This window comes from Ambystoma mexicanum, chromosome 7p (assembly GCF_040938575.1).
Source record: "Ambystoma mexicanum isolate Mex_15411 chromosome 7p, UKY_AmexF1_1, whole genome shotgun sequence".
NCBI classification, from domain to species: domain Eukaryota; kingdom Metazoa; phylum Chordata; class Amphibia; order Caudata; family Ambystomatidae; genus Ambystoma; species Ambystoma mexicanum.
Window position 1 is genome coordinate 821,764,326 of NC_090939.1, and position 24,879 is coordinate 821,789,204.

Genomic DNA, 24,879 nt, shown 5'->3' on the forward strand with positions numbered 1-24,879 from the left:
CGTGTGTTGAGTTGAATAGTATTAGGTTTTTAGTTCCTGGATGTAGGAACGGTAGCCTGCAGACACTGGGTTCATACTCAACGTTGTATTCGTTGGTTCTTTATAGTAAGGACGTGATATAAATTTATTTTAGTAATGGTGTTTTATAGTAATGATATATACTTGTTTTCTGACATATTGTTCTGTTGCTGATGTAATTTTGTGAAAAGTTCATTTGAACTAAAGTATAATATGAAAAACAATATAAAAAATATATATATTGTCAGCAAAGGCATCATGAAAATGAGTTGCAAAACGCTCCTGTGAATAGATGGTGACTTCCATCTATTGGATTTATTCATGTGTTCCCTTGCAAAATGGATAGCAAACTGACTTTTTACCCAATTTTTCACTGAAAGTATTCTGTAAAATGCACCATATTGACCCATTACTTTAAAAGTGTTCTCAGGGGGGAGAACCCCTCCCAAATCTCTCTTGATTGGTTTGGGCTCCTTTGCCAGGCTTGGTCGCTCCCGCATATTAGTGTGAAACATATACCCGTCTCCAATTAAATAATTCACCAGTCGGCACTGATCAATGCACTCCAATCACACATCCTGTCAGGTTGAACATTATTGCCAAAGGCTGTGTGGAGGGAAACACATCCCAGTCAATGCAGCACTGTACTCAACAAAGCTATTAAGTTTCCCCATTTCTCGCAAAGTGATGGGGGTAGGCAGGAGATGAAAATCATCTGCTGGTGGTATGAATGTAATTATAGTATCCTGTTTTTATATAAGCACCTATGATGAAGTTTCGAATTTTCATTTTTGTTCTGGAGTTCACATTTTCAACCCTTCCCCTTTCCTTCTATGGGGGTTGTCCCCATACCTGCCCTCCTCCCTACACCACCCACTTTTTAACCCTTACCCATTTCACCCCTATATATTTTTTGGGAACAATATCGAAATTTTAATTTCAATTCTATTTTCTTAAAAAGGCAATGTTTTGCTCTTTTACTTTAATAAATCATAAAAACTGGGGTAATCCTTCATTCCGAATTCCTCCCAATTCCAATGCATCAATCATCAGGTGATATAACTACCCATCTTGATGGTACTCCAATTATTGGTCTTCAAAGCATGGCAGGCTAAGGTAGCCATGCCGGGATTCGAAACTTTGACTGGTCACATATCTTAGGCGGGTGCTTAAAAAGAAATGCAATATTCTTAGCAGGTTCTGAATGATGTTGGTTTGGGAAAAAATGACAGGAAATGCCAACATAACCAATTGCTTATGATTGGTGCAACTTTGCATAGGTAATAGCGTATGTACATTTTTCAAGTTTTCTTCTAGAATGATTACTTTTGTTATTTATATGTGGCAGCATTTCAGAACCTCACCTTTACTTAAATAAGGATTTATTTTTTAAATCTGCTTGTCTAAGGAACAAAATGTTTGAGAATTCTACTTGTCCAGTAAAATAATGTACTTGTCCCACCATGCTGACTACATCTGTTAAATACAGCACATGCCCTGCGCCATCCACAACTCCTGTCACAATCTTGTTTACAGTGCTTAAAAAGGGGAGGAGTCTGGCTTGAATTTCTATGTAAAAACCTGATATTATTTTTTATTATTATTCAATCGAGCAGACATTTGGCATTGACAGCCACAAACCCTCTGGCACACAGTAAGTTTACTGGCACCATTGTTTCCGGACCAGAATATTACAGGTCTGCCTGCCAGAGCTGCCGTGCCAGACAGGTCTGACCCTGCCTCACAGAGCAGCCACGGTAGGCAGACTGGTAACGCAAGCACCGGCACCATTAGCAACGGTGCCAGTGCTTCCATGTTCCCATTCCAATACAGTCCTCTATGGGAATGGGGACTTACAATTTAACGGCGCCTGAATTTCCGGGCGGCCTGGGTTGTAATCTCCGGGTGGCACCGGAAAGTCAGGCACCAGCAAATAGTTACGGTCCGGCGTCAACCCGCCAGTAGCATGGCAAGGTTACTGCAAGACCCGTAATGTGGCCCACAGTCTATTCCCTGATGTTCTATTGGAGAAACAAAAAGCAGTCAATCTCTAGGTTCCATACGTTGCATGGAAACTGTACCATCTGATGGGTGCAGTGAATATTTCTTTCTGCCGGCCAATGTACATGCATTTATTTTGTAGACAGTAATATAAGGAGTCGAAATAAAAGGCTAACAAAGCCATCATACAAAATAAAAGGTGGGCTTAAAAATAAGCTGAAAGGATACCAAAGAAAGTTATGAATAGATAAAAGACCAGGGGAGAGGTGGTTGCAAAGCCAGACTTATCCTTGCAATCCTAGTCACATTTTTTTTTTTTCCAGGGACCAATTACTTTTTTTTTCCAGTGACCAATTAAAAAAATAGCTGTCATGTTGGTGATGCTTGGATCAAAGTTAAGAGAAGCTAGTTCCTTGAGGCTAGAATGTGGCCCATAGAAATTACACTTCTCACACTTGTCACGTGACCAACAGAGACCTGCACCAACTGTGGTAGTGTCTGTCCTGGGCAACCAGCAGATGCCTGTTAAGAACGAAAGAATTTGGCTGCTTGGTTTAGTCATTAGAAGTTGTCAGAATGCTGCAGCGGAGACCAACCCATCTAGAACTGAAGTTGGATGACATTGAAGAATTTGAGAGTATATGAAAATATTTGGAGGGTCGCATGAAACCGTGCGAGGATGCAGACATAGTCAGCGGTGTGGATGGAGCTATTGGGATCAGCATTGACCAGAAGAGCAGGGAGCTGATGATACATGACATAATTGGCTACAAATCACAGACAAAACCCACAAAAAATCCCACACAGTTTGGGAACTTTGAGTTTTAAAAGATTGGTAGGATTCTGGATGAATATGCATATGAGGGCTGCTGTCTTCAGTGGTACCACAAGGAAACTTGCAAGGGCATTTTAAGGAACTGCAGAGCTGAGCCATATTGTGAAATCTGGGAGAATCTGGGTTCTGTGACAGAGCCACTCAGGACTGATTGACACTTCCGGGTTCTAATGTGTTTACATTTTGGTGTTTAAACTATTTACTTTGATCCATTTTAGGCTTTATAATAAACTGGTATCTTCAGAGAAGCACCAGTGCCCAATTTCCATCCTCCAACAGGACTTCCCTCTCTAAAAGAGTTTTTTTTTAATTTGTAGAAAGTTAAAACCTGGACATCGAGGCAAAAAATCCATAAGAGTCTTGTCCTCCACACAACATCCCTTGCAGTTTGAATCAGCAGAACAGTTCCATCTACTCAAATTGTTGCAAAGTACCAGGTTGGTTTCTCTCACCAAGGCAAAGAGGCATCTTTCATTAGGTTTTAATAGGACTCTGAAATACGGTTGCTGATGAAGATTTACCCCATAGATATGAGCCGATGCAAGAGTATTTAAGCACACTGCTTCCACAGCTATTAATTGATTATTCTGCTTATATTGCTTGGTTTTCAAATTGCCTGAGCAATATAATGTGAGCCAGTAAACTTTCTGGGGTTTATTCCACAATCGCTTTCATGCCTAACAGGGTTAGTTCATCAGTCAATTGTTTTCTGTATTAGGATATACACAATTGGGGGACTTTTGCTTCCTCGTCATATCCACTAGATTTTTTCTCGATGATGTTAGTCTTTTGATTACATATCTTGCTTGAGGAATCTGCCAGCCTTCTTTCTTGTGAGAAATATCCTTCATCTGCTTGAAAGGTCTAAATTGAAAATCCCTGTTACAGATACAAGTGCTGCTTCCAGAATTTTCCACTACCACCCAGGCCTGAAGCCTGAATTCTAATTAGGCCTTGGGTGTTTTGAGGCACAGTCAGTTTTATTTTTAGCTTTTAATGGTCTTGTTCTTGTGTTTTTTTCTTTGTTTGCTATATTCCTTTGGGTTGGCGCTTTATTAGAAGTCCAGACCTACAATCAAGTTTGAAATACAGCATATGTGCAATTATGGGACCTATTGGTTTAATTACAATTTGTATGGCAATAAAAATGTTGGGGGTTCTCTAATATTAGATGTCACTCCATTTGTGTGCCCTGACGAAGACGACTATCAGTTCTTATGACTGAACTAGACTAATTTTGTCGTCGAAACTACGTTCTTTAAGATACTTTGTAATTATGTACTTGCAAAAGGCACTTAGCAATTTTTTGATAGCACCTTCATATCGATTACTGTATACCGCTCAAGATATGTGGATGGACATGTATTATATCTAGCAGTGTCTGATAGGCTGCTTTTAGATATATTTTTCTAGACTTTTTCGATGTTTATATACATTTATATGCATTTTATGATGTTATTGTGTGAATTAATTTGTTTACTCTATTATGATGTTTTTGATAAATAATAAAATATGATGATATATTGGTTCACCTGACTGAGCCGCTTTCCCCTCCACATCTATCTGAATCAATTATTAATTGAATAATTTTTGTACTTATCCGTGTGACCCTTTGCTTCGCTTTTCTACTGAAGCCTTCCTGGGCTATTTTCAAAATACCTTTATCACTAACCCAGTCATTTAATTCCATGAGTATGATGTGGATTGAAATGTTGCAGTCTATGTCGACTAAGCTTATAGGCCTCTATGATGATATAATGCTGGTGGGGCCTGTTATGAGGCCAAGAGTTAAAAACTGAGCAGAACAGGAGGAAGAGGAGGAGCCACAGGGAGGAAGAGGTGTTGAGTGATTAAATTGTTAACCATACCAGACGTGTCCTGTCATCCTTATGTGTGCATGCCATAGTGTGATTGAAGCTAACAACTGGCGACGAAGATAAACACTTGTTTCGGGCACGCCAGCCGGCGTGCATTGCAGCCATCCTTTTAGTGCAGGCCACTCCGGAGCCCACCCGCCATCATCCAGGCGTCCTTGTTGGGCTCCAGTGCCAGTCCTACTTGCTGAGAGGGAGGACCTTGCAGGACCTGCTGAAACAGGAGAAGCCCGCGCTGACACCTCTTACACAAGGTGGGGAGTACATTGGGGGACTCTGCCCACAGACTGGGAAGACTCGCCCCCATACCGCATCCCCACAGGGAGGGCACGTGAACCCAGGGAGGGCCGGTGATAGGCCCACTTAGGCCCCGCCCACCTACATAAAAATAAAAAGACTATAGGGAGCTCATGCGAGCCCAGGAAAGGCTGGTGAGAGGCCCACCTAGGCCCCGCCCACCCGCATAAGAAAAACAAAACCCTAACTGAGGGACACTAGGTAGGCAGGCAGGGGAGAGACCCTACATGCACACCTGCCCGACCTCTGTCCTGCCCAACTGCCCACACCATCCAGCAAGAGGGCCACCCGGACAAGCACAGAAAAAGAAAAATCAAAACAAAACCGCACAATAAGTGGGCATATAAAAGAAGGTGCCACACCAACGGCGTCCATGCCCATTGCAAGAGACATGCACATTGTGCACCACAGTTAGCAGTGGAGCCACACTCCATGGCAGACCCAGTGGCACAGCCATCCACCAGCAGCATTACTTTCCTGAGAAAGCCTAGCCCATTCAGCCTACAGCCACAGCCTGACAGAGGACCCAGATGGACTGCTTGGGTCGAAGACTATGTCAGATTCATCATGGCGGCAGGAGAGGAGAAGTCACCACTGTTGAAGGACATCTTCATCAATCTGGCAGGTACAGAAGTCAATGGCAATCCCAGCTGAAGAGGGAAACACCTACGACAACCTAGTAGCAGCCTTGAACAAGAAACGTGTGATCCTGCCAAACAGGGACTACTACGAACGATATGTATTTAACCAGTGCCAACAGACGTCCCGAAATACGGTGGAAGAGTTCATCACGTGTCTCTGCCAAAAGTTGGTAGTTCTCAGCATTCTCAGATGAGGAGGCGATCCGACTCTGGGTCATTAAAGGATGCAAATCGTCAGTGCTGCAAAAACAGCTCCTAAAGAAACCCGTGAAGTAATAGAGATGGCGAGAGTACATGCGAGGGTAGAGATCCAAGTGTCCGCCATAGAGACGCTGAAGAAGAAACCAGAGAGAGATGAAACAGTGGCAAACAGCACCAATACCAAAGAAACAGGAAGGGTCCACCCAGACCACCAAGCCTTCTCAAGAGGACCACAGAGGGAAGGATACCAGCAGATAAAACCAGGACCACGTCAGCAGAGGCGGCCAGATCTTCCCTCATACAGGCCGCTGCCCGGCAATGAACCAGGTGCGGCAGAGAAGGACATTACCAGGCATCTTTCCTGGCTTGGAGAAACCTAGGACTGCTCAGAGGGCATTCTTTTGGATGGTTTGCAGCTTGCACAAGTTACGTTCAGAGGTTCCAGCAAAGAGAGAATTGCAGTAATCCAGTTAAGCTCTGGTGATGGCTCTGGCTGTGGTGAATCAGTGGTAGTGGTGAGGCAATGGTGTTGACCTGGCGAGAGAGGTCAAGGGCGGCATCTAGGTAGATGCCCAGGGTTTTGGCTGCAGAAGATATATGGATCCGGTTGCTGCCAATGTCAAATGCTTTGTAAGCTTTATTTTCTCAGACGTGAAGCTTGGGTAGGAGGGAGTTTGTATTCTTTTGTTTGTGTGCTTTTCCTGTCGGCTGTGGTGCAGTCAAGTGTTGGTGTCCATTTTCTACTTTGGTGGGGTCCATGATGCATTTTCATTGGTGTGTGCGGATGGAGTGGAGTCAGTGTGTGCTGATGTTTGGTGTGGTTGGAGTCAGTGTTCTGTGGGCGCTTTGTTTGGTTCTGCTCCATGTGTTTTCTGAGTTTGGTTTGGCTGTTGCCAGATTTGGCCATCAGTGTTGGTGGGCTCTCTTCAATGTTTTGTTGGAAGTTATGTTATTGTTGCCAGATTTAGCTTTTAGCTGCTAGGGTTTATTAATTCTGCTCTAGTCTTTTCTGGGAGCTATTGTCAGCTTGGCTTCTATTGATGGCTGGATGCTTTTTTTTTGGGAACTATTTCCTCTTGTCCGGATGTTCCTTGTGAAGCATCTTGTTGGCCACAACGTTATGCAGGTTAGGTTGTTCCTTTCAATTTTGTATTTGTGGCGGCTACCTCCTGGCCTTGGTGGAAGTTCTCAGTTTTGGTCTACATTCTGGCCATATGTTCATTTTGCTGGGTTTGGGAATGTTTCGGTTGTTGGTAGTGTTTCTCTTCCTGTTGGTTGTGTCAATGGACGGAAGGAGAGCTGTTGTAGTCTGGGTTTTATGAGCATGCTAACAGAACGTGGGGATGCCACTTAGAGTGTTGGGTGAGTGTTTTGCCAGAATTCCTAAGTTTTCTGCTGGTAGTGAATGCTGATCTGTCTGGATGTGCCAGTGTTTTCCATCCTTTCTGTCCTGTTCAGCATTTGTGTCATATTACCAGACATAGCACTTACCTGCACCGGCATGGACAATAAACCTACCTGCATCTAGAGGGTGTCAAGGTGTCATCCTTAACCCACGCTGGTTACTTCACAGTATGCTTTGGAGGTGGCAGGGGCACATTACACAGAGTTACATTGTATGGGAGGCCCTGAATGGACATTCACTGGGTCAGAGGGAGCTCTGTGAAACATAAGGACAAACAGTAAAGTCAAGGGCCTCTCGTAAAGAGTTTTGCCCTAACAGTCAGGACCAGGGTCACGCCTAATTTCACGTATAGACTGACTATATGATTCCCTACCTAGGAGTGTGACCACTTTGCCATTTAAACTAACTGAAAACTAGAACAAGCATGGAGGGAACTCTATAACCAGCAAGACAAAACAGCGTACCAGCAACAGCTCAGGAACAACAAAGCAGCAATGCTAAAGGCAAGGAAATTACAAAATGCCATACGCATCAGAATGGCAACTCATCAGTAGAAAGACATTTTCAAAATCATCAAGAAGCTAAGAAACCTACCTCCTGTAACAAAACACCTGCACCCTCTCAGAAACTTTGCATCAACATCACCAGTCATTTCCAAAACATGGTAAAAAATAAAAAAACAGCAAACAATAGACACAGTGTAAATCGATGGGGACAATTATATTCCTTACACTGAAATCCCACTAACAACTGCGTCAATCAACCAATTCAAACCCACCTCAGAAGCAGAGGTTTCTAAAATGGTGAAGATGAGCAACAAAGGAGTCACTCCAATGGATCCCTGCACCACGGCCATCTATAAAGGTATCCATATTAAGCAAACCCTAGCTTTTTTTTACCATCAACTCATGAAATCCTCACTTGAAACAAGACTAGCACCACCTAGATGGCCTGGGTTATGCCACTCCTCAAAACCACCACTGAAAATCTAGACAAACCCACAAACTGCTGACTAATTTCCAATATGCCAGACCAAGTTAAAATCCCAGAAAGCTATGTTTATATAGTAAGAAATTAGTCCAGCAACATCCTGAACCAGGTACGAGTAGGATTCAGGCCAATGAAGAGCTCTGCCAATCTGCTCTTGTATAGATGTCAAACAACCTCAAGATCAACGCAGACTCTAACATCACCCCGACCCTGATGCCAGATACAGGAGTATCATTGGACCACACATAGCTAATAATTAAGCTAGAAGAAACAGGACTGTACAACACAGAGCTAAAATAGATACGGTAATTCCTCACAGAAAGAACTGAAACTTCCTACCTTCCCTTGTACAGACCTAAATCAAGCAAAAGAGTGCTTTTCAGTATATACATAGACCTTCTCTTGGGGCTCATCGAATGGCATGGACTCACCTGTTACAATTATACAAATGACACAGAAATCCTTTGATTTAAAATGACCACCAACAAAGAAAAAGGCACTGCCCTTACCAACTGCCCAGCTCAAATAAATACAATGGTAACAAATAATTACCTGAAGTTAAACATGAACAAGAAAGAAAAGCTCTTCACCCTACATCGCACCACAGGCAGCAGTATAGTGACAAAGAACAGAGAAATTCCTATGGATAGTGAACTTAAACTGGAACCACAATTTAACCTCATCGTCAAGAAATGTTTCTACCACCTATGATTGAACAAGTGGCTAATGTGCTTTCTCACCTTTCATCACACAAACCTCACCATCATATAGCAAGCTTATCAAGAATCGACTATGCCAACAGCATATACCTTGACATGCCAGTTAATCATACTAAGAAACGTCCATGCATGCAGAACCAAGCAACAAAACTACTACTCAGAATTAACAAAAGGGAGAACATAACACCAGCTCTAAGATCCCTCCTCTGGCTCCTGTCAAGGAAGCAATCAATTTCATAGCACTCTGCATCACCCATAGAGCTAATCAGGGCCATGTTGCCAAATTCATCCAGGGTAAGTGTTTTACAGATGAATGGAAGCACTTCAGGCACAGAAGTCCAGGCTAGAAGAAAACACATAGCTTCATATGGATAGCACAACAAGTACTTTACAGTCAAACACCAGCAAAACAACACAGAAACTACTCTCGCCACATGAGTGAAAGGAAGCAATCAGGCAGAGAATAGTATTCATGAGTAAGAGCTGCAGAAGAAGAAACACTGCCGCAGATATACAGTCACACCCTCTTAAATAACACCCCTGAGCCCCACCCTTCACCCACACGGGGATCACACAACCCAAACCAACAATCATCAAAAGCATGAGTGCAGCTACACACAAAGGATCAAACCATCAACTGCCTTGAGTGCAAACCGAAAACCCACCACAACCTCAGCAGGTAATCGCTCTATCCACACAACAACAAATAGCACAATCCCCAGATGTGAAAGATAAAAAAACAACGAGGCACAATCGCATAAGTGCCAGACATAAGGTGCATTACACAGGCAACAAACATAGATGGGATCAATGTCAACACTCATATCAGAATGCTGGACAGATAACCACCACAATCCCAACTGGTGGCCCGTAACCCATCTAAAGGGGCACAACCCTGCAAATGGCTTAAACGTACTGCAAAGCTAGCCAGGGACTCTAGAAACAGTGGAGAGGAGTATACCTGGTTATTTTTGCAGTACTCTTGGGCCATTTGAAGGGTTATGCCATATTGTATGAGTATGTTGGATGTGAGTTGAGGTCGTCGCTATTGCTTTATGACAGGAGGTCACCATTAATCAATGTGATGTTCTCTCAATCAGTCTGGTGACTTTTCTTTTACACTCATCCAACATTCCCTGAACTGCGCCACACACACATGCACCAACATTCTACCAGCATGCATGGAGTACCAGAAGGACAAAGACAATAGACAGCTCATCCATGCATTCACCCATACACACGAGACCGCAGACAGATCATGCTATACACACCAATGAGATTGCTTGGATACACCAAAATCGTACTCCTAGAATCCATATTTCTCTAATATCCTGGCAAACCTCTGCAATTCCCTGCACAATCCAGGATCACATTTCCGTTACGAAAACATTACGGACCAGGTTTTTCAATGCATGCAACTAGCCAGGACACCACCTGAGCAATCGCCCTGGGGATTTCATAACAAAGGCTTATGATATTCTTCCCAAAACACCCACTTCGACTAAAGCCCATGGTACATGCTTGCTGGCACCTATTATTAATCACGCCCAGTGAGCTTGCGGCTAGGTAACATGGTAATGTCTGTTTTACATCCTCTCACCCGTACATCCAACGCAGTCGGATCTGTAGGGAGCTTGCCCGATGCCCTAAGTAAATTCATATGAACCACTATACTGGGAACATGAAGCATGGAGAATTGCTCCCAGAACTGCCCTGAACATTACCCAATCCAGAATTCCCGTTCAACACCCTCCATCGTAATCAACATTGATCAGCGTCCACTTGGTAAAAAAAGGCTACAGGATCCCTTTGTTTGGCCATTCCCTCTGCTAAATTCTGTGATCCCGTTCTTATCCAGAACCTGCTTCTGCAAGGCGCACACTGCCAAAGTTTGTGCCCGCTTGTGGATGCACAGGACATCTCAGAACAAGTTCCATTACAAAAGGACACTCCCCTCAAATCTTTGCAATCAATACGTAAAACCACCTACCAGGCCCTTCCCTAATCTTCCACATTAACATCCCCAACTCCCCAAAAGGACTTACCCACATATGGTGATAAAATGATCCCTTCCATCAGACTTCCAACAAATGAACACTGCAACTCCACAACCAACTTACATACCACATCCCCAGCCTATGCATTTTAGCATCTTGGGCACATGAGGTTCCCCTCTGGAGACAAAACATGTCTGCGCTCTGGAAAATTAGCATCTAGTAATAGGCTCAGACACTGAGCTGAGGGTAATTCCTGTCCACATGAATTAACAAAACAGCTCAGCTGTCTTGCATTTCTCTTTTCCTCCCTTTAACCTAACCCACCCCTTCTGTTTTAGATCCAGCAGAGCACCTGGAGACCATGCAAATGGGAGTGCTGTGCATTATAAATCCCAGTAACATAACTAAAATGACCTTAAAATGTTCTCTCTGTCTTTTGTACCTCTACCTATTTCTTTCTTTCTCCTCCTTTCTATAGTCTAGCACAACCTACAAATAGCTTGGCCTTTCAACAGAGGCTCAAACTTCTCCCTGGGGTTTGAGGGCTTTGGCAGGTTGCATCAAACCTCCAATTGTCCCTGTGTGTCACAAAACTCTGGCTTGAGAATTGAACAAGCTGAATGAGGTTCACCCCGGATGTTTCTTCACCATGCTATATGTGCTATACATTAAGGGGCTCATAATGTGTTCGGTACTAGTGGCAAATTGGCTGGTGTTTGTCAAATACTGCTGATTTTACTGTCTGCCCACTTCAGGCTTTGATCAAATACAGCTGGTGGAATTCTATGGTTTGTTTGTTTGTTTATTTATTTGTTTGGTAATGCGCACCAAGCCCTTATGTAGACGGGCGAAACAGAAACAAGAAATCTTAAAACTTAGTTACAGTACAAGGTAGCAATACATAGAGCAGTGATTGCAGTAGGAGGAAAAATACAGGTACAAGATACATTAAATACGAAGCAATGGTCTTGGTAAGTCAAGGATGCATTATCATGAGTAACAATATATGCACACATACATATACAGATATGTATATACAACCTTACATGTCTATGTTAACGGGTATCCATGGTGCATGCAAATATGACAGAACAGACGACCATGCGTGTATAGTTAACCAATCTACAGTGTAGTTTGAGGGAACAAAGGGTCGTGTAGGGGCTGGAGAGGTAGAAGTGTAGTTCGGCAGTTAGGTGTCGTTAGTGTATAGCCAATTGAGTATCTTATGTTTTAATATAGGGTAGGGTTGTTCTAGTCTGAGGTCAACTGGTCATTTGTTCCAACATTGTGCCGCTTTAACAGGGAAACTGGTTCCTCCTGCTGTCGAGCGTTTGAACCTAGGACTCTCTAACATAAATGAGTTAGCAGATCTCGTAGGGCGGGTAGCTGTTCTCCTGGTAATTTTATCCATAGGGTATGGGGGTGCTAGGTTATTCAGGCATTTGGAGGTGAGGGGTGCTGTTTTGAGGATAATTCTGTCCGTTATTTTCACTCAGTAACTTCCTTCCTGAATTCAGTAATATGCTCTCTGTAAGGGATGTTCAATGCTGCCCTCGGGGCGTTATTCTGCAGTCTTTGGATTTTGTCTGTAATGTATTTGTTGGCTCCCGAGTACAGGGCATTACAGTAATCTAATCTTGACATGATAAGAGCGTTGGCTAGTGTGGTGCAGCTTGCTCTCGAGAGGTATGGTCTGGAAGCTCTGATGAGTTTGCAAGTGTACGTTGTGGATGAGGCAAGGGAATTGACTTGCTTTTTAAGAGTGAGAGAGGAGTCTAAGTAGAATCCTAAAGTATGGTAATATCGCTGGTGGTATTCCAGGCAGACTTTCTGTTGAAAGTCCACCTATTTTTACCTCCAGCTCAGAGGTGGATGCTAAAATTCCATAATGGGCTCAAACATTTGTATGACTCTCTTTACTGTACAGAAGGGACATGAAGACACTTCCCTTCAACATACTATAAAAATTTTGTTACAATGGTTCAGGGTAATGTTCTGAATTAGAGGTGATTCCCCAGAAAACCTGTCTTGGGACTCTTCTCATGTGGCCAGGGAAAGGCTTTCTGAATCCGACCCTTGGGTTGGTGTTCTGTGGGAGGATCACATGAGGGGGGAAACAGGTCAGGAGGAATGGCAAACCCCCTTTTATATCTTCCCCCAATACCCTACCCTTCTAATGGCGTATTGCAAAATAGAAGCTGTTAGAAAAGCTGATTTTTGCATTGTGGACTCCAAGTCCCACAATTGCCAAAGTACTGGGACGAAGACGAGGACTGCAGAGGCACAAGACTGCAAGTTGTAATCTATTAGGGATAATGACCCACACCTGAGGGAGACTGGGAGCCATTAAAGGCCCCTCAGTTGCAGGCTATATAGAGGAGTAGCAGCAGCTGGTGCGTGGTCTCTCCATGTTGCTGCAGAAGAAGAAGATGAAAAATCTGGATGGAAACAGAGAAGCCGGGACCAGTGTCGTGTGTCAAGCAGCTGCCGGTCCTGAGAGGGTCTCTTCCTCCTTAAATCTTCATTGCAGAAGTCGCACAGCAGGAAGTATTGAAGTTGGAAGCTTTCCCCCTGGAGACCTGAATTTCATCGGTTGCGTGGTGGGAAGCGTAAACCTTTTAAGCTTTCCACAAAGTGATGCAGGCTCTGGTGGCAGGTGAGCACCAGAGAGACTCTGGAGGCGAGGAAGCTCCTTTTCCGAGTTGCACGGGCCGCAGGGGACTGAAGGAAGCCAGTTGTCAGGCCGCGCTAAGAATCAGAAGCAGAAGACCTGGAGGCAGCAGAGTGAGAAGATGTGCACTCCAGACCTGGTGAGTTCACTGTTGAGTTGTGACCCCGGAGTGCTTCGTAATCGTCCGCTGTCCAAGCCGGGGAGATCTAAGCAGAGAACATTACAAAGAAAGTGAAAGTGGCAATTAACCCTTATTTTGAATGCTGAACTAATGTGAAGCTGACTAACAATTTTCTGTGAAAACCAAGCTGATATAAACAGAAGGAGGTGGCAGGCTAAGAACTTGACAAACAGACCAAAGGGGTGTTGTTGTGATTGTATGGGCCAGAATAAAGGCCAACAACAGGAAAAGGCAATAACCCAAGACAAAATTATAAACCACTATTGCCAAAGCAAAAGAGAATAATACCAAGACAAGTTAGAAACAACCAACATTGACAAAGTCAAGAGGGGGCAATTAAGAATTCAAGTGTTTGTAAAACATATTGCCCATATATAAAGAAGATAATAAGAGAAACCGACATAAACCCACATTGCCAAAGTCAAAGAAGTGTGAGAGTGAAAGAGAATCATTGTCAGCACTTGCTTGATACTGAAGAAAGGAAACAAGAGAGGCAGGTGGACTATTCTTCTGATAAGAGGTATTCATGAGGAGTGGAGCATAACATGCATTGCATGTGGCAATCACAAGAGTGCAACAAACAGCACCAATATGGTTCTTGTTTTCCCCAAAATAAATACTTCAACTGAAGATGTGAAGCAAAAACATTGCTGACTTGTTGGAAGCTAATCCTTACCACAGAAGTACTTACAGTTAGTAGTGTTAATCTGTCCTGGCAGGGTAATACACCAGGGCAGAGGACTTTGTAGTAGTAGTCCTGGCAGGTGAGTGCACCAGGTGTAAGTCATTAAAGTACTTTGGTGTGGTTAATAATCTCAAAGAAGAAGTTGAAAAACCACTAAAGTTTTGAAGAGGGATGGGGAAGTTTACCCCCTCCCCCTCTCCTATAAAATACATGACACGGAAGAAGGCAAGGAGACATCGTAATCACCCATACTATTTCTGACCGATTCCCAGTGCTCCTATGGTTGACAAGTATGTTGAGAGGTACCTCCTCAGGCAGCCCTACAGGCCAGGTGCAGTACAGATCTACCCCAGAGTGGACAAGGAGCCACAGGCTGCAACTAAAGACACCTCATTTGACAGTATTGATTAAAGCACCAAGAAGCCATGTTGCCAAAGTCGATAGACACACCATGACTTAGCAGCGTTAGACATGAAGCACACATGCCATCCGCACTTTGAGACACAAATACGCACTTGAATATACAAAGAACACGAGCGTACAGTTCTATAGTTGGAGGACAGATACATATACATACTGTCATTGCTTTTATTATTTTGCCATTAGCTAGACAATGCAACACAGAAACCGCAAGAAGCAACAGATCCTGAACAGAACTTGCAGATGCTTACATGCGAATAACCTTATGGAACTACAGGAACACCTATGGGACCTAACCGAACCAAGTGTGACTAAGCCATGGAGAATATAGAATAGTATGAACACTTTAGAAGCTGCATTATGGCTTAGGGAAATCAGAGCAGGCCACATGCCTCTTAGAAAGAGCTGAGCTGAATTCAGGCTGAACAGAGAGCAAACATGTAAAACAGGACCTGCTGCCAAGACCACAAGATACGGACATTCCATTCCCTGAATGACAGTAGCACCAGCTGCAATAAAAAGGGAATAATTCCTCATAATTCAGAGCTGCACAGCTCCAAATCATGGTCTCGGAACACATGACCTGGCCGACGCAGACAATGGACAGCAACCAGCGCTAAGAAAGGGAGCTGATCTCACGCTACCAGAGAAGCTTGCAACAAAGATGTTACAATGTGAGACAAGTGTTGCACGGGATGAATGAGCACTCTCATAGACTAAGGTGCTGCACACAAGTTACAATGCAGATACATAGGGCCTCATTACGACCCTGGCGGTATGGGTTTAACGGCACCGGTAGAGCTGCTGGTGCCGTTAAACCCATACCGGCCTATTACGAGGTCCCCTTGCGGGACCCGCTCTGGACGTCTGGTTTTACCACACGTCCTTAGCGGGTCCCGAGAGGGGGCCAGCATGCTAACAACGGGCCCATCATTAACGGGCCCGTTGTTAGCATGCTCCCCATTCCCATTGAGCCCCATGAGGGATCAATGGGAATGGAGATGGTCCGGGTCCATGTTCCCTGAATGGGGATATACTGGGCCCTCCAAGGTCGGGATGGCCCGGTATTTCCCCATTCAGGGACCACGAACCCAGACCCGAGTTTGGAGGCAGTCATGCCCTTATTAAGCCCTTCAAACTCGTAATGAGGCCCATAGTCCTTCTTATTACCTTGAAAAGGTACACCAAGAGCTGAGAACCTTTGCAGATCCCAGGCCTGGGGATGTCAGCTCTAGCCAACCACAGATTCGTATCCTAGGAAGTATATTTGGTTGATGAGAAGAAATTGCTTTGAAGTGGAAAGAGAAAAACCTTTGTTGAACAATTCTGAGCTAGTGGAACTTTTGTTGTCAAGTTGTAATCAAAAGAACCGCATTGGCACTTTGTTATAAGACAGGATTTTTTAGTTATCTTTTTGGAACTGTTAAACATAATCCTGCTTGAATCTGGGGAAGGGTAATTCACTCAGATTATAAAGGGTGACAGTTATCATGATGTGAATTTAGCTGTTATATGTGTTGCTTTTGAAATGCCAGATACTCTTGTTGAGTTGTTATATGTACAAGTGTTAGGGACAGAAACCTTTAGTTAGATGGTGTCCTTCAGTTTATTTTAGGCAGGGAAATCCTGGTCAGGGTAGGGATTATGTGGTTTTTATCCAGCCTTTTGAGTTAATAAAATGGCATCTTTTGAAAAATCTTCACAAAGTGGACTGCCTCACATTTCTGACCCCTCACATTAAGGGGTGACATGGTGGGCCTCTTTAATGAACCCTCCCACTATCTTACCCAAGTAATGCATAGAGGGGACAGTATGGAACTTTGTTTATATGAATAAAGTACACTAGTCGTTTCAACCACTACTGTACATTATCAAATGTCTACCATCATACTGACTTCACAACTTCAGAGGTTACCACGGACAGATGTGTTTCATCTGGAATACTGGAATATCTGGAATACCACCGGTGCAGGTGGTAACTTCCTCAGGCGATATTTCTTGCTGTAAATCAGCCCAACTTTATATGAGGCCCTCAGTCGTGCAAACTTGCAAGAGTAAAAGTGAAAAGGCACAACCAGCCAACTATTGATGTTCCTAGGAGCCCATCGGCTACCTCGATAAATTGTGGTCAAAAGGAACCTTTGGCTTACCATAAACGCTCACTCACACACTAAGCCTCTGAGCCTAGACAAACTCTCACAGTAGTATTAGGCTACTGGGTCCCTCCATAGTACAGCATTTGCCATTTGGATAGCCTCTTGTCACTTTGGGGTGTGCTAGCAGAAAAGGTGGGATTATGGGTGTGTTAATGGGAGAGGAGCAGATTTGGCTATAAAATCATCTGTGCAAGGGAGTCAGGAAGTGTGAATTCTTGACACTGCTAATGACTTACATAGGGGAAGAAGCTACTAAATCACAAAATCGTAATAACTACTGGGTAAGTGGCTCTTTTCAGATATTGCTCACCAATGGCCAGATCAATTTGACCTTTTATTCGCAATATGCTCCAAAGGGTAATTACCCCATGACCGCTCAAAAGTAGAACCAAGCCACTGAACTATATAATCTGTTTGTAGTAAAATGGGATCCTGTGTAAAGATTTAACATATGTTCAACTTCAATTGAAGTACACAATATTAGTCATTTATATTAGTCTTGACAACTTGTCATCAATTAAACAGAAACATTCTAAATACTAGTGTTGTGGTATGCACCACCATAAACGAGGGCTATAATGCATATTTTATTCAACAGATTTAAGTAATCCTCAGTGAAACCTTGGTGTATTGCAATTGGCTGTATGCAAATATACAAATTAGCCACTAATCATATCAACCTCTGTGGGAGCTGTGTGCAGCCATTTTGGAATGAGTATGTACTAGAAAATGTCACAAAGTAACACAAATAGATTGATGACTGGCAGTCTCACAACTGACACATCCTGTCTGAAATAAACACAGCACGATTGTATCACTGTGCTAAAAAGTAGACAATACAGCTGAAACTAGCATATCTACCTGGTTCTAGCTCTCATTCTCTTTAGGCGCGAAGCCAGGTTGGGCTTTTTTTACAGACAATATGCTGCAGGTGGCTGAGGGAAGAACCCAAACTGGATACAAACTGTTATAGGATGGTCAGACCTTACATACCTATAGAGAGGTGTGGGATATATTTACCCACTCAGCTGTACTCCCTTCCTTAATCAAACTGTACTTCAGCTGAAACAGCAAAATGGCTGCACTGGCTCCTGTGAGCACCGCTGCCTCACGGCAAAACTGTGTTTCACAACTACAAAAAGATGGCTGCACCATTTTACCAAGCACATGTTGGGCAGGATGGGACAAGGGGCACACTGAGAAAGCCTGCAAGTGTGTTCTTACATGTACAAAAGAAGGGGAGTGAAAACGCAGCGCTGCTTTGCTGCAAGCCAAAAGTTCCCATTTGAAAAAGGGAAATATTTACATTTAAAAATGAGGCCGCTCCGATGCTCTTTTCCTTCGGATTCCTCATCACAATATTTTTATTAATGCGGCCGGGCATGCTTATTCACATTCACATTGTGCTCCAACAGACAAGAACATTATCCAGGAATGACAGGCTGTTGTTCAGCTCGGAAGAAATCAAAAGAAGCTTTACTCCAGCTACAAGGGAAACGCTTTACTTTTTGGCGACAAAATGTCAAGGATCAATGCGTCAAAAAGGCCATGGCTCTCTGGGCCTATGTCAATTTCAGTGCATCTATATTTAAACAAAGTGCTGCATACAAGAAACTAACTCTGGCTCCAAAACAATGTGGGAATTCAGAGGGAAGAGAAAAATCGGATTTGCAAGGAAAATGCTAGCAATCACCACATGTTTAAATGTACTTTTGCAAATAAAGAAAAATACGTGTTTAATAGTGAATGTTGGATAAGGCCCTGCCCATATCTAGCAATGTGAAGGCATTTTGTCCTCTGACACATATAGGGGAGATCTTATTCAACAGGCTTTATTTATTCTGATTTATAACAAAAATAAATAAAGGAATTAAATTGCATTGGCTACATGGGGGAAATCAGCCCCAAACAGGTTTCTGCTTGGGGGTTGCCAGCAACAGAAGCCCCCTCACAGTAGATGCTAGAACACACAAGTGATAATTGCTACCTTGGCAGACTTTTGTCTGGGCTGAGGCCTTTTACAATGGAACTTCTGGGACACTAACCTGTGAAGTGGAGGGGGCCATAAACCTTCAATCAAACTAAGGAAACCCCTCCCCACACTGTGCTGAATTGACAGATGGTGGTAGCTGAAGAGAAAAGAATGGTTCCAGTGAAGGACAAAGGATGCCCATTTGTTTCAAAAGACTATTTTATTAAGAAACTTTTAAAGATGGTTATTTTTGCAACATAAATTCACAGGAATGTAAAATGTTAACAGTTTTAATGTAATTTTGTGGGATTTTAATTTAAGACGTTGTAGCCTTCACTGCCACTTTGGGAACAGAAATGGCAGAGAATTGGATATTCCAATGAAAGTGTACATGATGCCAGTGTAAAACTCAATACTGACATGCCTTATGATAATCCATACACACGTGTAAAGTTATAGAATTTTAGGTCGAATATTTCATACTAAAAATGACTAAAGATTATTAGAAGGATGAAACAATGTGTCACAAACTGGAAAGTTGGGCTCGCATGTTCTGCATAAAATTTGTAACCTGCTTATGTAATTTGTTAAGATGCTTCAAATGTGCAAATGTGCCATTTATGGCAAAATCTGGATTTTAGCTAAAGTAACTGTGGGAGTTCTGGACATTGTAAAACTCACATCATAAATCTGACATCAAGCACTTGACACCCAATCAGCTGAGAGGAAGGCAGTAACTATCACCCCTGACCAATCCAGTGGTTTAGAGGCATGCTTAGCTAAGCCTGCCCTACCGTATAATTCTATGATGTCACCATGCTCTATAAAAAGTGTCCCTGACAGAACTCTAGACAGACTTTTTCCTGAATTTCCTGCGCCTGCGTTCCTGACCTTATACATTCATCTTGCTAGATTCCTGATCCCACTGCAAAGCCAAAGCATAGGTGATTCCAGATGCGACTGCAAAGCCAAAGCATAGCTGATTCCAGACTCCCAGCAAGGCCAAAGCATTGCTGACCATACCAGCAAGGCCTCAATCCTGAAATCCCATTAAAATTCCCAATAACCAGAGGGAAAGCTGTGGTGTTCTTTTGGGAAGCATCCTGAAACCAGACTGGGTTTTTGCACACTAACTGCATGCCCGCTGCAACCCTGCCATCCAGCCCTCCTGATTATCCAGTGACCAGACCGGCCAAGCTGTTGTTCTGCTAGGAGAGTCCGCCGCTAACTGGTGACCCGAGCCCTGGAGTCCAGACCCGGTTGACTGTGCCTAATCCCAAATTTAAGAGCGGACTGTGAGTATCCCCCGCCCCAAAACACATAGTCTACCCCATCTTGACTTTTGTCTTTGTTCCATTCTCCAAGCAACCCTATCCATACCTTGATAACTTGTATAGACTGTTCTAATTCTCTGTGCACCCTGTTCTTGTTTCATAGCATTAGCGCAGTTCTTTCATTCACCTCATCTTGTAACTCATTAGTAATATTTGGAGTAATTCAAATTAATTCCCACATAGATCAGAACCCGGCGAGACAAGTTTGACGTTGCAAATCAATCTTTGAACGTACCATGGCTTTCTTTAACAATATAGTCTAAATAAATTAGTTTAAGCAAAATTTGCCTTTCATTTTTAAAACCGATTTTCTCTTTTTAACTGCTCTGTTTTCCTACAGACCAACCTCATTCTACCTTCCAAATCTCCCTCAATCCACCAGCTATAGCACTCCTTTCACTTCTGCATTGTCCCTGTGCAGAGCATCTCTCTCCCTGCCCAAAACCCCATTCCAATTCAGTGTTTCCACCCGTTTTTTGAAAAAAACATTTTTGCATTTAAAACTGTAAACTAGCAAAAAAAATCAACTTTTCCATGTGTGAATTCGGCTGCACTGGTTTTCCAATTCCAATCCGTTTTGTGAACTGTATGCTTTTGTGATACCTTACCTTATGGTTGATAGTGAGAAAACATCTCTAGTACTGTGATAAAACATATGCATATCCTTAGTTAAACACACATATAATTAATTATTTTTCAAAATCTGAGTGTCATTTTAGGCCTTTGCAAAGGGTATGTCGGATTTTGATTCTGTTTGCTGCCTCTTATCCCTGACTACATGCTGCTTCTTTCTATGCACTCAGAGTTCGATTATTTGTGGGTTGAGGGAACACTGCAGGGGGAAACCCTAACTTGGGTGCTCTCTATCCTAATTCAAAAAGTGCTCCTATTCATTTGTGCTTTGGAGATGTTATACTAGAAGGTTAACCAAGTGCATTGTTTTCATTTCCATTGTCATTATCACCCTATCGTGATTGCTGCCGAATATTAAAAGGGGGTGTGAGACAGGTCGGGTACCGGTTCAATTTGAATTCGTTGAAAGTAAAGAAAAAGCATTCCTATTGAGCACCACATCCCAGGCTAAGACCAAGTGTCTTGGTTTAGTGTGTGACACCCGATTGGAATCCTTAACAGAGGAGACAACATGGCCTTCTCAGAAGGAAGCACTTACCAGCATGCAAATGTGAAATTAGGGAGTACAGTTTGCTTACATGAATTACTAATGAAATGTTAAATGTTGGGTCAGAACTATGGGCTGACTAACGATTTCATATTCTGAAATAAGCCAATTTGTAATTTGTTAAAAGGTTTTTAACCATGTATGCAATACAGTTATTGAATGCTCGATGTATTTAAACCTTTTGTGTAATAATACATTTACCACGACTGGTGCCTTAGTCTTGTACATACCAAATAATTATTTTGCATTTGTTTAATGGGAGTGTGCTCTTTTCAAATGGCTCTAAAATAGTTCTTTATTCACACAAGGCATCTTTCTATCACAGTTAATAGACATTGGCGGAATCTTAAAGCCAGGAGAAGGAATGCACAACCTCAAAACTTTGCCGGCCCAGCTTTTACTTGGCCATTGGTCTGCCTTTGGTTAAACCATAGACTGCTGGAGCTAGCAGCAGGTCTTTTTTGCTTCTTCACAGAAGATGAAAGTAACACACTGATCCTTAAAGCAGCCATACAGTTGATGTTTGGCATGTTTCAGAATGTATTTCTACAGGTTTTAAAGTTAAAAAATTCACAAATGTAGACATCCTACACAAACCTGCCCATACATATCAAAAAATGTTTTAAAATATTGTTAAGCTCTCCTCATTCTGAAGAAGAGCTTAGCTTCATTATGGATTCAAAAGCATGCAGAGATAAGGATTTAGTGACCGCACGCGTATGTTGGCTGGGGAGCCATTATGCTGGGTCCATAGTGAGTAAGGGATACAGCAAAAGAGTTCAAGAAACACACAACCGTCCTGCACTAATGAGAATATGATACAAATGCGCATTTATTTAAGTGTATTTTTAGACACAGTTGTGCAAATATACTTTACTGTTCCCCATACATTTGTGCATTTAAGCAGGGCACAATATTGGATGCCGAAATCCTCTTTGCGTTCCAGAGAATGTTTTCTGGATGTGCTTGTTTGTCCAAGTTTGTATATCTCCTTAAATGCTCTTAATCTCCATGTTGACTCTTTTTTTTTGTTTAAAGTCTTTAGGCCCTGATTATAAGTTTACCTGTATCCCGCTGGTGTTACCCACGGTATACCGGTGAACTGCACTTAATATCTCTGCCACCATGTATACCCAGGATATTACAGTGGCAGAGTGCCGGTAAATTACCATTCCCATGGAGTCCGGACTCCATGTGATGAGATTTACTGAGTCACTGGCACCGTTAGTAATAAAATACAGAGCAGTGTAGTTGAGGACGGTAGGATTCGGGAAGCCACCATAGGTATTACAGATAAGGGGACATATGAGTAAACTATGTGTAACCTATAGGAACATGAAAAGCAGAGTGCAGACAGATTGAAAGACAGCAGAGCATATATCGGTAGATCAACATAAAGTGAACAGCAATAGTTTGGACGTGAGGGAACAAGTATTTAAAGTAAGAAACTTAGAACAGAAAAATTAATGGACAGAACACATTTATTTTGAATTACTTAATCGAAAAAAGTAACAGTGCTTAGCTGCATAGATTTGCTATTGAAAGGAGACCCAAGGGTTGAAGAGAAAAGCACGATTGTAGTCAATCATAATCAGTATCACGATAGAGGAAGGGAAAGAGAAATAAAAAGCAGGAGTATGGAAAAGAAAACACAATGAGGCAAGGATTTGATTTACCTTTGAATATTTATAGAGCGCTCAGGTCGGACTTAACCGTATAAAGGAGCAGTTGGATCTCAGGAAAGGTGATAGCACAGTTGTAGTGAAGGGAAGCAAAGCACCAGATTAACCATTCTGGCACTCTTTAAAAAGGAAGGTTTTGAGCACCTTTCAAAACTGGGTAATCTCCAAAGGTACATTTTTTCAAAGTTTGGGGTCAAAGACGGCAAATCTTCTGTCTCCTCTAGAGACGCATGTCAAGTGGGGGCACTCAGTAGTAGCTGATCCTTGAACAGAGCGAACAAGGGGGAATGTAGCAGCAGATTTTGGAACATAAGTCTTTGGGAGCTAACCGTTTATACACTTAGGAAGGAGATAATTACTGTGCTTGAAAGATTAAGACAGAGGAAATTGTTCCCATCCAAGAATGAACCGCAGTGAGGCCAGCAGAAATATGGGCATCCAGGAAGTAAAAAATTTAAGGAACAGAAAGAATATTAAGCTTATCATCAGGTTTGAAATGTGCCTGAATAGTGAAAGAAGCAGTAAGCGGAATGGTATAAAAAGAGTTAGGTTTGGGAACAAGAACTTATCTGTGTGAAATCCTATGAGAATTTGGGGTAGGAGAAAAGACAATTCCATCCCTACTATTGTTCTCAAAATGATCTGTAAGACTAAAGCAAACCCAGTGTGGGCTCCATGACTCATAGAGATGAAAGAATAAGGAAAGTACAGTGATCAATAATATCAAAGCTACATATATTCAAATAGAATCTGAATTGAAGGTGTTCATTGGATGCACTTATGGAGAAATATGATTCAACACAGTGCAACTAAAAAATGTAGCGTCAAGGGTGAAATGGAACGACGATTTATAAAGACAAGGAGAAACTTTATGGATCTAGAACAAAAGACAACAAGTTTTTGAAATGGGAGTGCCCAGCAATTTTCACAAATGTTAAAAGATAATGGAAGAGGGATATTGAATGATAGGAAGACGATATAGGTACAGTAGAGGAATTCCATGTGTAGACTTGAATGAAAAAGAAAAAATAACAGGTAGAACACATTAAATGTTAGCAACGATTCATGTAATGTGTTAAAGGATTGTGATACGGGTTGTGTGAATGGAGGGAATAGCCTCGGTTACTTCAACTCCCCCTAGTAGGCCCCCCTGCCCAAGCGTAATACATCGATTGGATCTCCCTACTATTAATTATGGCACAATCGACAAAACCATAAATAAACCCACTACTGCTACCCCTTCTGCGGGAAAACTCATAGGAACTAATACTGCTTTTGGCATGACAAACGAAGCTGCGGTTAGCGAAACTGGGCTTAAATGGCCGATCACTCCCCACTCAAACATCACATTTCTTCTATTGAACACCAGATCACTGGTAAAACATGCCGTTGAGATTGCCACACATTTGAAACATAATAATATAGATGCATGTGTCATTTCGGAGACATGGGCACATGCAGCTGCGGCCCCTCTGGGAGGATAGCTCAGTGGCAACGTGCTCGCCTTGGAAGCAAGACGACATGGAGCAACACAGGTTCGATGTCCGGGTCCGCGCTTAAAAACCTCTGGGTATTGAGCGAGTTATAAATAACCAATCATATCATAGCAATCTGGCCGTC

The 24,879-nt window shown here is 42.6% G+C and overlaps 1 protein-coding gene across 1 annotated transcript in view; it reads right to left on the reverse strand.

Moving 5' to 3' along the window:
• LOC138526344 (interleukin-5 receptor subunit alpha-like) overlaps positions 1–24,879 on the reverse strand; it is a 692,931-nt gene that overhangs the window by 44,934 nt on the left and 623,118 nt on the right. The window lies entirely within an intron of this gene.